Here is a 14652-nt window from a genome sequence, read left to right as displayed (position 1 = left end):
AAGATGGACCACCCCGGCGAGGCTCTTCAGGAGCGCAGCCAAATTGGAGCAGAGGATGTAAAGTACCATCCATCCCTCGCCATATCAAACAGGGGACATCTTGCGTCAAGGAATTGGCCATTACCACAAAGGAGCCCGTGGACCTTTGAAAACGACTTAGGCGACAGCGAGGCAAAAAGGAAACACGGAAGTCATCGGTTTAGGAGAAAACTTACTGCACGCTACAGTATTCCTCCTCACTATTTCAACAGAAATGTGCTACAAAAATTGAAGTAACTGGATATTGGAAAAAAATCTCGACATGCTTGCATATTTCAAAAATGCAGCAGAAATGTATCTGCAAGATCTGTTTATGAGGCTTTCAAAGGGCGCAACGGTGGTAGAGGAAACGCACAGATTGATAATAAAGTGGAAATTAATTCTATAGAAAGAGGAGGTTAGGAAATGAGCGAGGTGGGAGGGGTACTTGCAACCACAAAGTTAATTCCATGTAATGCACTCAAGAGGCGGGGCTGTCACCATGGTGACACATCTAAATCTGTTTAGTTAGTGGGGTCTAGCAAACGAATAATCAGGCAGATTTGAGTAATAGACTCCTCATTTAGCTCTAATGCGTTTTGCATTGAGAGCAATCTGCCCTCATCACTCTTTAAGATAAATCGGCTTCCCGGGCTAAATTCTAACGATATTAGTCTGCCGGCAACTGCATAAATCATAACATTTTACTAATGAGCGCAAAGTAAAACTCACTCCCAGCCTTCTTAAGCGCGCGGCTGGGATGATCGTGATGTAATATTTCTGTGTTTTTAGAGCTGATGCCGGCTGCTGGGACAAACTGCTTTTGAAAGGCGGAAAGCCCTTTGAGCACAAGACCGGATCCAGTTCCCCTTGGCCTTCCTCTGAGTGAGAAAACAATGAATGAAGAAGTGCGGCCAATCAGTTCACTGGGATCCTCAACTCCTTAAGGTCTGTATTTGAGAATGAATCTCTGAATTTACACTTTTTCCACTTTGTCTCTTTGTCCCCTTATTGGTTCAGAAGGACAAGTGCATGTAGATGATAGAGGCAGCCAATAGTGTAGTGGTTAGAGCCATTGCCTTGACTCTAGAGAACCTGGGTTCCACTCCCTGCAACTACTGTAGTGCTCTTGATTAATGTACTCACCCTAATCTAAAACAGTACAAATAAGCCAATTGTACAAGTAAGTAAATAGCTTTCAGTAATTTAGCATATAAACCTCCCATTGTAGGTCACCTGAGAGAAAAGGATCATCTAAATGAATGAATGCAGGAAACCAATGTCAACTGAACAACTTGGGGCATGAAGGTTTAGGGTCCTTCCTTTCAAAAGAGCAGTAAGCTTAACTAAGCACTAGCTGAAATGCTACCTGATCAGGTGACCCGGACCTTTTTTGTTTCCATGGCCACCATACAATGACTGACACTACAGAGGGCTGGTGGAGCAGAGGGCTTGATCAGCGGGCTGCAGTTCACGGCCTTGTCCTGACCCTCTGGCTGCGTACCGTAACGCCCGCGGACTTGAAGTCGGCGAACTTGCAACAAGAGGTCTCGGGGAGAGATGTCTGCAGGAGAGAGGACAAAGGAGTGGGTCAAACAAAGGGGACAGGGTTAGCAATACTAACATCACACTCCAATATCTTGCTAGTATTTGAATATCATCCATGTGCCTAGGAAGCCATGCCACTGGGCAGCGGTCAGATAAACAATGAAGCATTAACTGTTTATATTTTTAGATATAACTGTACAACACCTTAAATATTTCCTTTTTCTCTACACTTTTATAAAGAACATTTCACTGTGTCCTTACTGGTGTCCTTATTTTGAAAATCTCTTGACAAGAATCCGTCACACCAGAATTGCTCCCAGCAGCAGTATGAGCAAAACGTGCCGCTCCAATGGCAGCCCACCACCGAAGAAAATCAATTGTGATTCTGACAGCTATAAAATAGCCTACACAAAGAGATGTGTTAGATAACACCGAGAACATATACCCTGCACATGTTTTTAGCAATGACACACTCTCATGGGTGCACGTGTACAAAACACCTGCACTCAACGCTAGCGCCGTGATGTTGTTCTTAGAGCTTCTTCGGTCCTTGTTTCAATACTTCTCTGAATGATGACGGAGAATCGGTACGAGCACGTACGTGTATGTCACGGTTACGCTGCCAGCAAACTTGAAAGGAAGCAGAACCTGGAGGTGTGTTTAAACCCTGCTGTGGACAGGCCCGAAAAGCAGATGTCTCGGCTAATGACGAGCGCCCTTTCCGGCGCCCGCCGCACATCTTCCACCCTCAAAGACATCCCCGAGGCCGGGCCACTTCAGGCCTCCTCGGGATCTTCGCTCCACACCAAACTTTTAATTGCCCGGTCGAATCACGCGGGCGCCTGGATGGAGCTAATCCCCTCTGCCTGCTCTGCAGAAGCAAGCGAGGCAAAGCGACACAAAACGCGCATAGGGGACCGGAGAGAGGGACCAAGGGTCGCTTTCATCTCGCCTTTGTGCCGCTCGGCGACGAGACGAGGATTTGGCACAAGCCGTGGCGGCCTCGCCCCAGCCGGAGGACCTGTGGGCCGCCCGCCACCGGCCGCTTTAAAGGCAGAATCTTCAGATAAGGAACGCTCTGCTGAGACCTCAGATTCCCACTTGAAAAACCTCCTCAGCACAGGGAGGTATTAGGACTTAAAGCACGACGGTGGCCCTTTGATGGCAACTCCTCCGACTAACGCGGGACGGCAAGCGAGTGCGCGGGGGCCAGCACGCCGCAGCCGAGGGCAACGTACGCAAGGACGGGCTTCGCGAGCGGAGCTGCACCACCTGCCCCAAGCTTGTGTTCAAACACACAGGAAATCAAGTCAAAACTTGTTTCTGCGGCCTTTTTCGCGCAAACTGAACGCCGTAAACAACATCATTTTGTTGAAGCCCAAGCGACAGCTGGTGAAGAAAGAAAGGAGAAACAGGAAAAAGTCCAAGAGAAAGGGTTTCAGTAAAAATAAAACAAGTCAGCACTGAGGGGGAGCCTTTCAAGCAGAGGCCCAGGCGATGACGCCAGTGCTTGCATCAAAGGGCCCCCCGGTTGATATCCGGGGCCTCCGCGGAACTGCGTGAGCCCTCCTCAGGAAAGCTGTCAGATTCCCTGGCTCAGTCCCCCTCATTAGCACAGCCCCGCTTTCTCAGATCCCGCCCCGCCCCCAGCTCTGAACCCGTGAGATTAAACATCCCCCGACACACATGCACGCGCACACTGGCCCGAGCGCAGGGATCCCACACTGACGCCACGGCGACGCGAGCCCTGTTTTGTACATCTAATTTGACAGCCTGTCAGGGACCCACTGCTCACCAGACGCGACAGCAGCCGAGTGGGAGGTACTCGTTTGAAGGCGTCTGCGAGGGGCAGGGGTGGGGGGCGGTGCTTTGAACCAAGCCCACTCGGTGCTATGCGTGCACACCGGGCTTCTGTTCTGTCGCCTACTTTCTCTACTTCTGACTAACAAGAGGAGGATGGTGTCGGGGGTAGGCCTGGGGTCTGATCAAAACCAAATATATGGTTTGATTTGTAATTCCCCACTTTAAACGCAGCCAGATCTTCTCGAGTCACTCTTCGGTCCCGTGCCCTGACTCTGCCAACAGGACAATCGACACTTTGCAGAGAGTGAGGGGTTACGGGATGACTGGACGATGTAGCGCAGGGCGAGGAAAGGAGCGCGACATCTGCTGGAGACCCCTTTTCCAATGAGTTTGGCAACCAAGTGAGAGGGCACTTCACCAGGACTTCCTGTGTGCAGAAAAAAGCACGGCAGGTTCGCCATAAACAGAACCGGGAAATGCCAAGGAGGCGGGGGTTACCTGGGAGGACAATCTGTTTCCTGCCTCGTGGAGAATCAAGGCTGAAAAACAAAAAGCCCCGCATGCTCCGAAAGCAGATGGACAAATTTAGAGAACGGGGCGACCGAGCCCAGCAGATGAAACTCGACCTTGAAACCTTAGAGACTCTTTAAAAGCCCGCTAGTTGAGGCCCAATACTGAGACTGGCGCAAGAGTGCATGAAGCACCTTAATGGGTGCACTGTAAGGAGATTATTGCATTCTTGTTGTAGTACTAAGTACTTCTTTTAATCTTATTAGGAAAGTGAGAACAGAACTTGGCGTGGGTTCATGTATTTGGTCCTGCAATACCCATTAGATATTGACCATCTCCAAACAATGACTCAGCAGTAATGCGTTTTGAGGAGTGCGATTTAAATCCAATTAGACTCTTCCCATCTGAGGCACATAAAGGAAAGCGAACAGAGTGAAATCGGTTGCACGCGAACCCAGGCGGCGAGACGTTTGAAAGAACGCCTAGTAAGATCACTTGCCCCCTTAGGAGGCTTTATGGTTAGCTTGCCGAAGGGGGAGAAGAGGATTACATTACATTAGCGCAAAATTAACCTTGGATGTTGTAATGACATTCAACATGAGAGCAGGCCACAACACGTTGACTGCGTAGACTCTGGAAGTGTTCTGTGTCAAAGCTCAGCCTCGATACCGAAAGTGGCGGCTCCAGCCTATCCTACTCCGTGAACCCAAATTCTGGCTATATACTCAGCTCTACTGGGCGGAGTAGCATTGGCATTCTCCAGTAGAGCTTTCATCCTCACTGTCTCAAAGAAAGGCGGTCAGCCTCAGTGAAAGGGCCTTATCCAGAGTTTGACAGATCCTGCAGGAGCAGCGATAATGACTCGGACCCCATGGGGCATCTCCAGCCTAAGAGGATGAAAGCAGTGAGAAGGTTGGCTGGAAAAGCAAGAGGAGGCTCCAAATCTAAGAATCATGTGCTATGACACTGTTCACTTGGCAGGCCTTCTTGTCAGGTTCCTCACACAAGACTCCCTTGTTTTCTCACACTGTTGTCCCGTACCTGTGCACACCAAACTAAGAGGACAACACTGAGGAGAGTAGGTTGTGCGGACGTGCAAAGGTAGCTTCCAGTGTACGGCGCACAAACCAATGAACAGTCCTCCAAACCAGACTGAAAGGCACTCGCCACCACTCTGCACGATTCGTCCCCAGAGGCAAAAGGAGAGAGAGAGAGAGCAATACAAGTGTGTGCACTTGGATCAAAACAGTGCAGCAGCTAAGATCCAGACGTTGAACATGCATCATTATTCTAATGATGGGGAGAGGTGTCAGGTGAGGGTCTACCTTCAGGGTCCTGCTAATTATGAGTGTGTGTGAGAAAGTGTGGCAACAGGATCAAGGAGATCTGGGCTGATCCATGGGCTCTAATTAGAGCCATCATGTTTAAACGAGAAACAACAAACTGTCTCGGAAAAGGACACCTGCATTCCAGTGAAAGCCCGGACTCAAAATACGGTAGAACGAAGTTCACTTCCTCCCAGCCTATACGTCAAGGTGTGGAAAAAAAAAAAAAAAAACAGAAAATATATCCAGTAGAAAAGGTCATACCCCAGTGAATACTTTAACAAACAAGGACCTTCTCCAGAAAGGCTCAAGGCATCCATTATTTGTTTTTCCTCCAAATATGACCGGATATAAATGCAGACTGAATGCTTGTGGGTTTCTCTTCCTGGAAAGGTCCCTGTGACACAAGTAAATCCACACCACAGCTCTAACCGTTGTATCAGCTAAACCAGGGGATGGGGATTTACATTTACATATTTAGCAGATGCTTTCCTCCAAAGCAACTTCCAATGAACTCTATGTAGTGTTTGTTATCAGGCCACACACCTTATTCACCGAGGTGACTTACACTGCTAGATACACTTCTTACAATGGGTCACTCATCCATACATCGGTGTAACACGCTCTCTGTGACACTCACACTGTGGGTGAACCTGAACAGCATGTCTTTGGACTGTGGAAAGAAACCAAAGCACCTGGAGGAAACTCACACAGACACAGGGAGAACATGCAAACTCCACAGAGACTGAGCAGGTCGCAAACCCACAACCTCTCACACCACCCAGGCACTATAAGACAGCAGCACAACTCACTGTGCCACCATGTCACCCATATAAGTAGGGGATGGGATGAGTACCAGGTGTGGACAATGAAGCTCTGAATTATATAAGTGGACTTCAGGGAGAGGTTTCTTATTTTGGTATATGTGATTTATGCTGCAGCTGAAAGCTCATTTTTGTTCGATAACATTGGAATTTCTGCACTGCTTGCTTTAAGTTATGACAAAATTCTCCCTAATTCCACGCTATAAAATGTATTCCTAAGCTATAAAATCGACATCCATTTATACAAAAATATCGCCAAATGCCATCAAAATGGGCACAACTGCTTCAACAGTTAGCATTAATTATCATAATGAATTATTACAAGGCAGTTTTCCTTCATTGATTACTCTGTAACACTGTATGGCTGCCTTCGTACGTTCATTCAGTTCTTTTGTTGGCGTCACATGCCATACACTTAACACTAGCAAAGAAAACATACATATGATACTCAGTGTTTATGGATCATTCAACCTTTAATGCAGCAACAGAATAAGAAAGAGAAAAGAAATCAATGAACACAATGCAAATGGACTACACGGCTGGACATGGGTTCAATCCCTGTTCAGTCTACACACTTTGCATGCTCTCCCTATGTTCATGTGGGTTTCGTACCACGGTCCAAAGATGTATTTCAAGGAAAATGGGGAATATAAAATGACCAGTTGTGTTGGAGAGTGTGTGTATGTGTTACATTGCTCTGCTGTATAGTAGATTGAATAATTGTAGGGAGATCAGTGCTGTGTGATTAGCGCTATAAGTCACCCTGGATAAAGGTGCCAGTTAAACACTACATAATAATCACTGTATGTCAATTTCAAGACAGATGCCGACGAAATGATTAAATGTAAATATTGTATCTTGCATTGCTCAACTGCTGCAAGACACACAAAATCCAAATCCCATCCTTGTAAATGTGCAGAAATGCCTTGCAAGCCAAAGTATGGGTTGAACTGAAACTTCCTGTAAAGTCAAATATAGCTCGAGTTGGTGTATCTCAGGCTGTAACTGTATATGTAAATTGACAATAATGTATAATAATGGTTGGGGGGGGCGCAGTGGGTTGGACCGGGTCCTGCTCTCCAGTGGGTCTGGGGTTCGAGTCCTGCTTGGGGTGCCTTGCGGTGGACTGGCGTCCCGTCCCGGGTGCGTCCCCTCCCTCTCCGGCCTTACGCCCTGAGTTGCCGGGTTAGGCTCCGGTTCCCTGCGACCCCATATGGGACAAGCGGTTCTGAAAATATGTGTGTGTGTGTGTGTGTATAATAATGTAGTAGGACCATTGTCGACACATCTAAATATCTAAAACTCTGTTAAAGCTGTTCTTGTGGTTGTTTACTTTTCTCCTTTATGCAATTGAAGTAATCCACATTAAATACCTTACACAAGGGTACAACAGAGAGGACCACCCCTTGGCCTTGAACCATTTGGTTATAAATCCATGCCCCATAGGACTCACCCATGACATGGACCTCACCCACATGAGGTAAAGACTTCACCAATACAGTAATATACTACAGCTGCCTCTGCTGGGAGCGGGGAGTGGATGGTGGCTCACCAGCCTCTACGCCTCGCTACCCTATGACAGCCTCCTCTTGGTGACCCTCTAGTCAGTCCAGGGCATCTCCCTGCTGCTTTCGCCAGCCATGATGAGCCTCTGCACGTCTTGCACCTTCAGCTCGTGTTCCTTCTTGCGGCTTTCAATACCACACAGCTCCTGGATCGGGTACGCCTGCTCCACCACCTGCAGGCGAGAAGGGGAATCAACCCAACCGCAGGCAGAGTAGGACGCGGTCGCGCTCTACGCCCTGTTCGATCGCAGCCCTCAAGCTCACAGATATGCAGCTCCAATCCAAAGTCACAAGAATAGCCATCATGGTGAAAAACTATAATCAAAGATTTAAGACCTAAAAAAATAAGTACCAGCTTAGTGCTGTATTAAAGGCCCTTTGAGATGAACTAGAAGACGACAAACCTGGACAGACCCCTCCTATACTGTTACTGCTACCATGATTAGGAACTTGAGTCAGGAGAAACTGCCCAGTCAACCTATTTACCTCTGACCTATTGACATCTCAGTTTCAAGTTCAGTTTTACCACTATGGACTGATCTTACACCCTCATTTGGAGGCGTCTTGGACTCCTGGAAGAACCTCAACAGAGAAACCCGCAGTGCCAGCATCATACCTACACCGGACACCGGTTTAACGATGAGTGAACAGTGCTGCTTACTGGATGTCACACAGCAATAAACAGTTCGCCAAGATGTTCCCTGGAAGACACCGATATATTTAAAAAAAAAAAAAAAAAAGAGACAGTTATAAAATCAGGTGTGTGTCATATGCCCAGAAGCTTACTATGGTGTGATTGTTTCCTGGGATTTTAAAAATAAATTCTGTTCATACAAAACATGCCCGGTCATTTAAAAATGAACCGGCATTTTGGCATTACTACAAATATTTTATAATTTTCGTCAAGCCGGTCCCTCGCTTTTACGGTTAAATAATTATCAGACTGACACTGATATTTAACAATAGGCATTTCAAAAGTATGCAATAAATTAGGAAAGACAAGGCTTCAGCTTGGAGTTATATATGTCAGTTCCATCACAGCGGAGCCACTGAGCTGAGACAGGTGGTAAAATGCTGATGGAGGCAGTGAGGGTACAAGGACTGACACAATGAAAAGTCTTCCGTCTCTGCAGTCAACTGACACGGGCTCTTCTATTCCTGTCCCCACCTCCACGGCTGCCAGGGCCTGAGGTTCGAGTCAGCAGTGGCACAAACATACAGAAAGACAACAAGCAGGCTCACAAAGCTCTCCAAGTCCCAGAGGAAGACCACCTCGCTTTAGTGACACTAGACTGCACATGGCTGTCGATGGCAGACGGGCGGCGCAGCGGTTGAGCATCGCAGACTAAGACTGCCCTCTTGAGGTGAAGCAGCAGGACCCCCGCGAACCCGACTCCAGATTCGCTTATCTCACATAAGGCTGACAAAACCCTTTAACAGGTTCTCATTTATAGTACATTTAACCCATCAATAGTCTAATTATGGAAGCTCTGGAAACCCACTTTAAACTGGTCGTGTGACGACCCTTTTAAAAAAAAACCCCAGTGTTCTGCAGGCCTGATGGGGCAGCAAGGATGAATTTTATGCCATCGGGCAAGTATTTTGAAAAAGTGGAAAAAGGAGAAAAAAAGAAAAAAAGAGAGGCAAACAAAGCAAAGCCTGCAAAACTCTAAATTGTGGTTAATTTACCTTTCGGAATAAGTGCCTGAAAACAGTACAGTGGAGATATAGGAAGAAATAAAAGGGTAGTAAACGCTGTTTCTAAATGCATGCTGTTTACCACCGATAAAGAAGTGACGGTGAAATAAATGTGTCAGGAGCCCGGTGTTATTTTTCCAACAGCTACTTCCAGAGTCAGCTGGTGGGGTGGGAATAGGCCTGTCCTTGTGCTGCTATCAGACAGGAAGGAAAGGGCCAGGACGGCAGGGAAAAGGGCACACCTGCTCAGGCCTGCGGTCAAACAGTCTCTCCAGCTGGTCCTTGCTCCGCTTCTCGTGTTCCGTGATCCTGGACTTGCTCCCATCCGCCACGGTGAGGGCTTTGTCCAGTCGAGCACAGACATTGTAGAAGCTCTCTTTCACGTCCTCCATGGAATCTTTCTGAGCACATGGGACGGGAAGACTAGTCTGTGCTTGAGGACAACAGCCACATCTCCCTTCTCCCCAACCCCCTCGGTGCTGCTGCTGGTCACAGCGGTTGTGGACTATGACTAACAGAGGTCAAACAGGTGATCCGTTGTGGCTTTGGTCCAGCTGTCATCACAATGGTACATCTGCTACTTCTGCTCCAAGTCCAGCAGAACCTGCAGAGTGAAAAAGTAAGAATTTACAGAAACCTTTGGCTGCTCATTTAGCTTAGAAAGTAATTAATAGAAGAGTAACTTTCACAGCTCCCCAGCAGTCATTCACACCAACCATTCATCTAAGACCTGAATATCAAATTAAGGTCCTCTCGCCACTGCATGAACACCGTGGGGTCTGTTTGGAAACAGAAGGATGCTGAAATGACTACAATGCTACATTTATTAATTTAGCTGACACTTCTCTCCAAAGCAACTTACAGTTTTAATCTAACTACACTTATTTACCCATTTAGACAGCTCAGTAATTTTACTGGAGTAGTTCAAGGTAAGGACCTTGCTCAAGGGTACTAAAGCTAGAGGTGAGATTTGAACCTCTACTCTTTCAGGTCTAAAGGCAACAGCTCTAACCACCCCAATGAAACCTGCACTGTCAAGTCAGCCCTGTTCTTTTCACAGCCTGGTAAATTAAGCCTAGTTGTAATGGTAGAAATACAGGTGGTGCTGCAACTGAGTTCCTGAACCGGTCAGTAGTTACTGGCAAAGAAGAGCAGAAGAGAGTGTCAACCCCCTGCATGAAAGGTGGTGCCATTGCATCGCACAGGGTCGGTAAAAACATTCTTGCAATCTAGCTTAGATACCTAAGGGTCAGTAGGCATTGAGGAGGTGTCCCTCAAAAACAAAAAAAAAAGCTGTCTGAGCTAACCTCCCAAACATAACTGCGTGTCAAAGTGGTTAAGGATAAGGAATCCAAAATGTCTGTTCAAAACCCAGGAGGCTCTTAGAGTGGTTGCTTTAGCAGGAATATAATATGAATTCAATCATCCATCCATTCATACATTATCAGAAATAGCAAATGCAGGGTTATGGTGATCTGGAGTCTATCCCAGAAGTAAAGGGTGTGGTGCAAGGCACACTCAGGATGGGACACCAGTCCATCGCAAGACAATTGCACGCACATTTATTAACACTTAACCGCCAAAGGCATATGAGAGTCATTAGTTCACCTGAAACCCCTACCTTTAGACTGCAGGAGAAAACTGGAGCAACACGGGAAGAAACCCATGTGAACAGGGGAGAAACACACAAACCCCATACACTGAGCTGGGGAACAAACTGACGTACAGTCACACAGCCCACTATGCCCAAAGTGTGCGAGTAAAACACACACACTTTCAGAACCGCTTGTCCCAGACGGGGTTGCAGGGAACCGGAGCCTACCTGGCAACTCAGGGCATAAGGCCAGAGGGGGAGGGGACACACCCAGGACGGGACGCCAGTCCGTCACAAGGCACCCCAAGCGAGACTCGAACTCCAGACCCACTGGAGAGCACGAGCCGGTCCAACCCACTGCGCCCCTTGTGTGAGTAAAACATCCAGATGTATAATGTGTAAAAATGAAAAGTTGCTTGGAATGAAACTGTCCTGCAGACAGTGAAATAGAGAAATAAAAATGAAGCAAAAATAAGAATATAAGAAAGTCAAAGCAACACAGAGACTAAACCCCTTTTTAGTGGAAATCCTGGTTTTGCTGCACAGACATCCTTCCATCCGTGCCATCGTGGTACAGCAAAGTGTCACTGCCACATAACACATAACTGCAGTACACACTGTCAATAGGACTCACAGCTAATCTAAGCACAGCAGGGAGCAGACCTCTTGATGCATTCTCTCCGGTCGCTTGAACGCTACCGTTTCCGTAGACTTTGCGGCCTCTTTCTAAATGAGGAAGACGAACGAGGATAAGCGAACATGCTGCAAAGCCTGAACTGGCAGCTATTGGTCACAGGTTGAGGTCCATGCAGCTCTGCTGCGGGTTCTTTCTCTGCCAACCTCTGCTTGCTTTCAACACAGGGAACACACAAAACGAAAGCTGCCAGAATGAGCCCAGAGGTAAAAAAGGTACTTGATCAGAATTTTCAGTCCGGCTAAAACCGTGCAAATATTAATCTTTAGTTTTACACTAACATAAATGATTTTAACAAAATCAAAAACCACATAGTTTCCATCCACTTTCTTCCATCCATTTTCTCCATATCATTCACACAAATCAGTCGACTTGTCAAATAAGTACGTTATTCGTATTTCGTGTTTTATTGTCAAGAGAAAAACAATATGGATGAAGTCTCTCTAGAGATAACCATGGCTCATTTTAACATATTGCAAAGACCTGCGTTACTGAAAGTTTGAGCGGGAAAACGATTTATTGTGAATAGTTGAATTGTGGGTAAAATGGAATAAAGTGTTCAACCGCGGTAGGGACTCATGGGGAATATAAGGGAGTGGATGTGTTGGGCAGCAAAAAGGGGAGTAAAAAGCTTGAGGGGTGCTAAGGAGCCTGGCTTGAGATACAAGTTAAAAAACATCTGAAACAATGCATCTAACATCATTTGGTACCTGTGTGTGTTTTTTCTTTTCCTATAAGAACTAAAAAAGGTTGTTTGTAACTCTAAACCTCCAAGCAGGGTCAGTTGGGTTTAAACCAGGCCACCTGGGCAATTGTTTTCTTTCTTCTGCCACTGCGGTGCGACTCGGAGACATACGGCCGATCAGCACACACTCCGCTGAGCGATGAGCATCTGCCTCAGCAAATCCATACACTCCCCCTTCTCCTTTTCTTGCAAGTGGCTCTAAATGATATATGAAGTACCAGGGCCAGCTTTCTGGAGAGACAAATGCCAACGACTCGCTCCCAAATGTCAAATATGACAGTCAAGAGACATTCGATAGAAATCTCTCCTTTCGGGGCCCAACCAATTTGAAGCACTGGTGCCCACGCAAATGCTGCCCGCGGAGAAAGGTAAAGGCTAGCTTCGCCTGTCCAGAGGATACATTAATGTCTGAGACAGGGGAAAGGTAACTATTTACAATCCACCTTTGCTCTATAAACACTGTGGCTAATGGAAGACATCTCTTTGCCTGGCAGGCACAACTGAAAAGTTGGCCTCCAATGTTTTTTCCTGGAGCAAAGCGATGGCAATTCTCCTGGACAGTTATCCATTTGCTGATCTATCTTGGCCTTGCTTGTGCCAGATGTCTGAAACACTTTCGGCTCCTTGTACATCACTCGTAACAGATATCGGGTGCCCTTTTCAGAGCATGTCCCATTCTTTCAGCCCACTGTGACCATATACGCTGTCAAAAGACGCTCGGATACATTGCATTTCCCCTTGTTCCGCTCTGTGTTGTGACCAAAAACGGGATGTATTACTTTAATGTAGGGGAACAGAAAAAATCATTTTCTAAAACATGTCATGTTTACAAAAAAAAACAATCAAAAGCTAGTCTGCACAGCCTACGGAACTGAAGTTTGAAGGGATACCACTGTCACATTATTTGGTTCTATCAATCATATCACTGCTTCACATTTCCATTTCTTCATTTAGCTGATGTTTTTCTCCAAAGTGATGTACAGTGTTAAGCTCACAATTATTTACCCATTTATACAGCTGGGTAATTTTACTAGAGCAATTTAGGGTAAGTACCTTGCTCAAGGGTACCACAGCTGGAAGTGGGGATTGAACCTGCAAATTCTGGATTTTTAATTCTAACCACTACACTACAAGCTGTCCCTAAATGTTTAAAACTATACTATCATAATTACTATAGTATATGCTGTCCTATAAATACTACTGTTATAGCATCAACTTGTGTTTACATTCAATAAAAAGGATGTTTATACTTATAGTTACTATTTAACATGCTGGCCTTATAATATTTTATTTTGTTTTCTTTTTGGAGGCTTCAGTACCTGTTGTAACAGCTTCTCATGCATTTTGGTGAGCGCATGTTTAGCTTTCCGTTATTATACTGTTACAACTGTTACTGTGACTCTTAACGGGGTCAATGATGTCCTCATTGGCTTAACATCACTTTAACCTCCACCCAAATCCCAACTCTGGCATCTGCACCCATTGCCATCGGGAATGTCACGAGAAAGAGCCATCCAAAAAAAACAAATTACATTCATTTTTCTGTGTTGTTACCATATTTTGCATGTCGCTGCTGTTGCCATTAAAAAATTAAATTGACTTAGTTCAGGTTCTTTTAAGCACTGAAGCCCATAATGGATTGTAGCATGATGTAGCATAAAATACTGGGTTTAAAACTATGTTGCTTTTATTAAAATTGGTCAGACAAGGTAAAACTAGATTTATAAAGAATTTCATAAACAACTACTATATAACGAGACAACTGGAACAAATAGTTGGATAAGTGACAGGTCACAGGAACAGAATTCATACAGACTTAGGTTCATTTTCACAGTAAGAACAAGTGAAAGGATAACGTGATGGGAAGGGAAGTGCGTGGCTTTAAAAAATCCTTAACACAGATCCACTTTGATTGAATAAGGAATCAGTTGTGAGTCAGTAATTCGAACTGAGTGTAGGTCCGAGACCATTTCAAATCAGGATCACTTTCCAACGACCCGCTAAGTCTGAAGTCTCTATGGCTATTAACATCGGGTATCAACCAGAATTTAATATAAATATGCGTAAATGACGATCGCTAGATTAACGAATTAAAGTAGATATTCTACCATGTACCCGTTCGCAACGAGGCAGCGATGCAAGTGTAGTTTTAAAGCTACGTTCGTTATTAAACTACAATTCACTCCGTCGCGCAAAGTGACGTCACTAACCCCAGCCTCTCTCTTCAACAAACGATTCTATTCAGCTAAATTGGTTAAACCGATTTTACTTTAATTCACTACCTGAATGCATCATATTACTTACAATTTAATTTTAACACGGCATATT

At 45.7% G+C, this 14652-nt stretch overlaps 1 pseudogene; it reads right to left on the bottom strand.

Annotated features, from left to right (window-relative positions):
* Positions 1-7601: 7601 nt before the first annotated feature.
* Positions 7602-13667, bottom strand: LOC114910183 (DNA methyltransferase 1-associated protein 1-like; annotated as a pseudogene).
* Positions 13668-14652: the final 985 nt, after the last annotated feature.

The sequence above is a fragment of the Scleropages formosus genome, chromosome 3 (genome assembly GCF_900964775.1).
Source record: "Scleropages formosus chromosome 3, fSclFor1.1, whole genome shotgun sequence".
Classification (NCBI taxonomy): domain Eukaryota; kingdom Metazoa; phylum Chordata; class Actinopteri; order Osteoglossiformes; family Osteoglossidae; genus Scleropages; species Scleropages formosus.
Note: the sequence above shows the minus strand (reverse complement) of the source record. Positions and strands in the feature narration are given on the sequence as shown.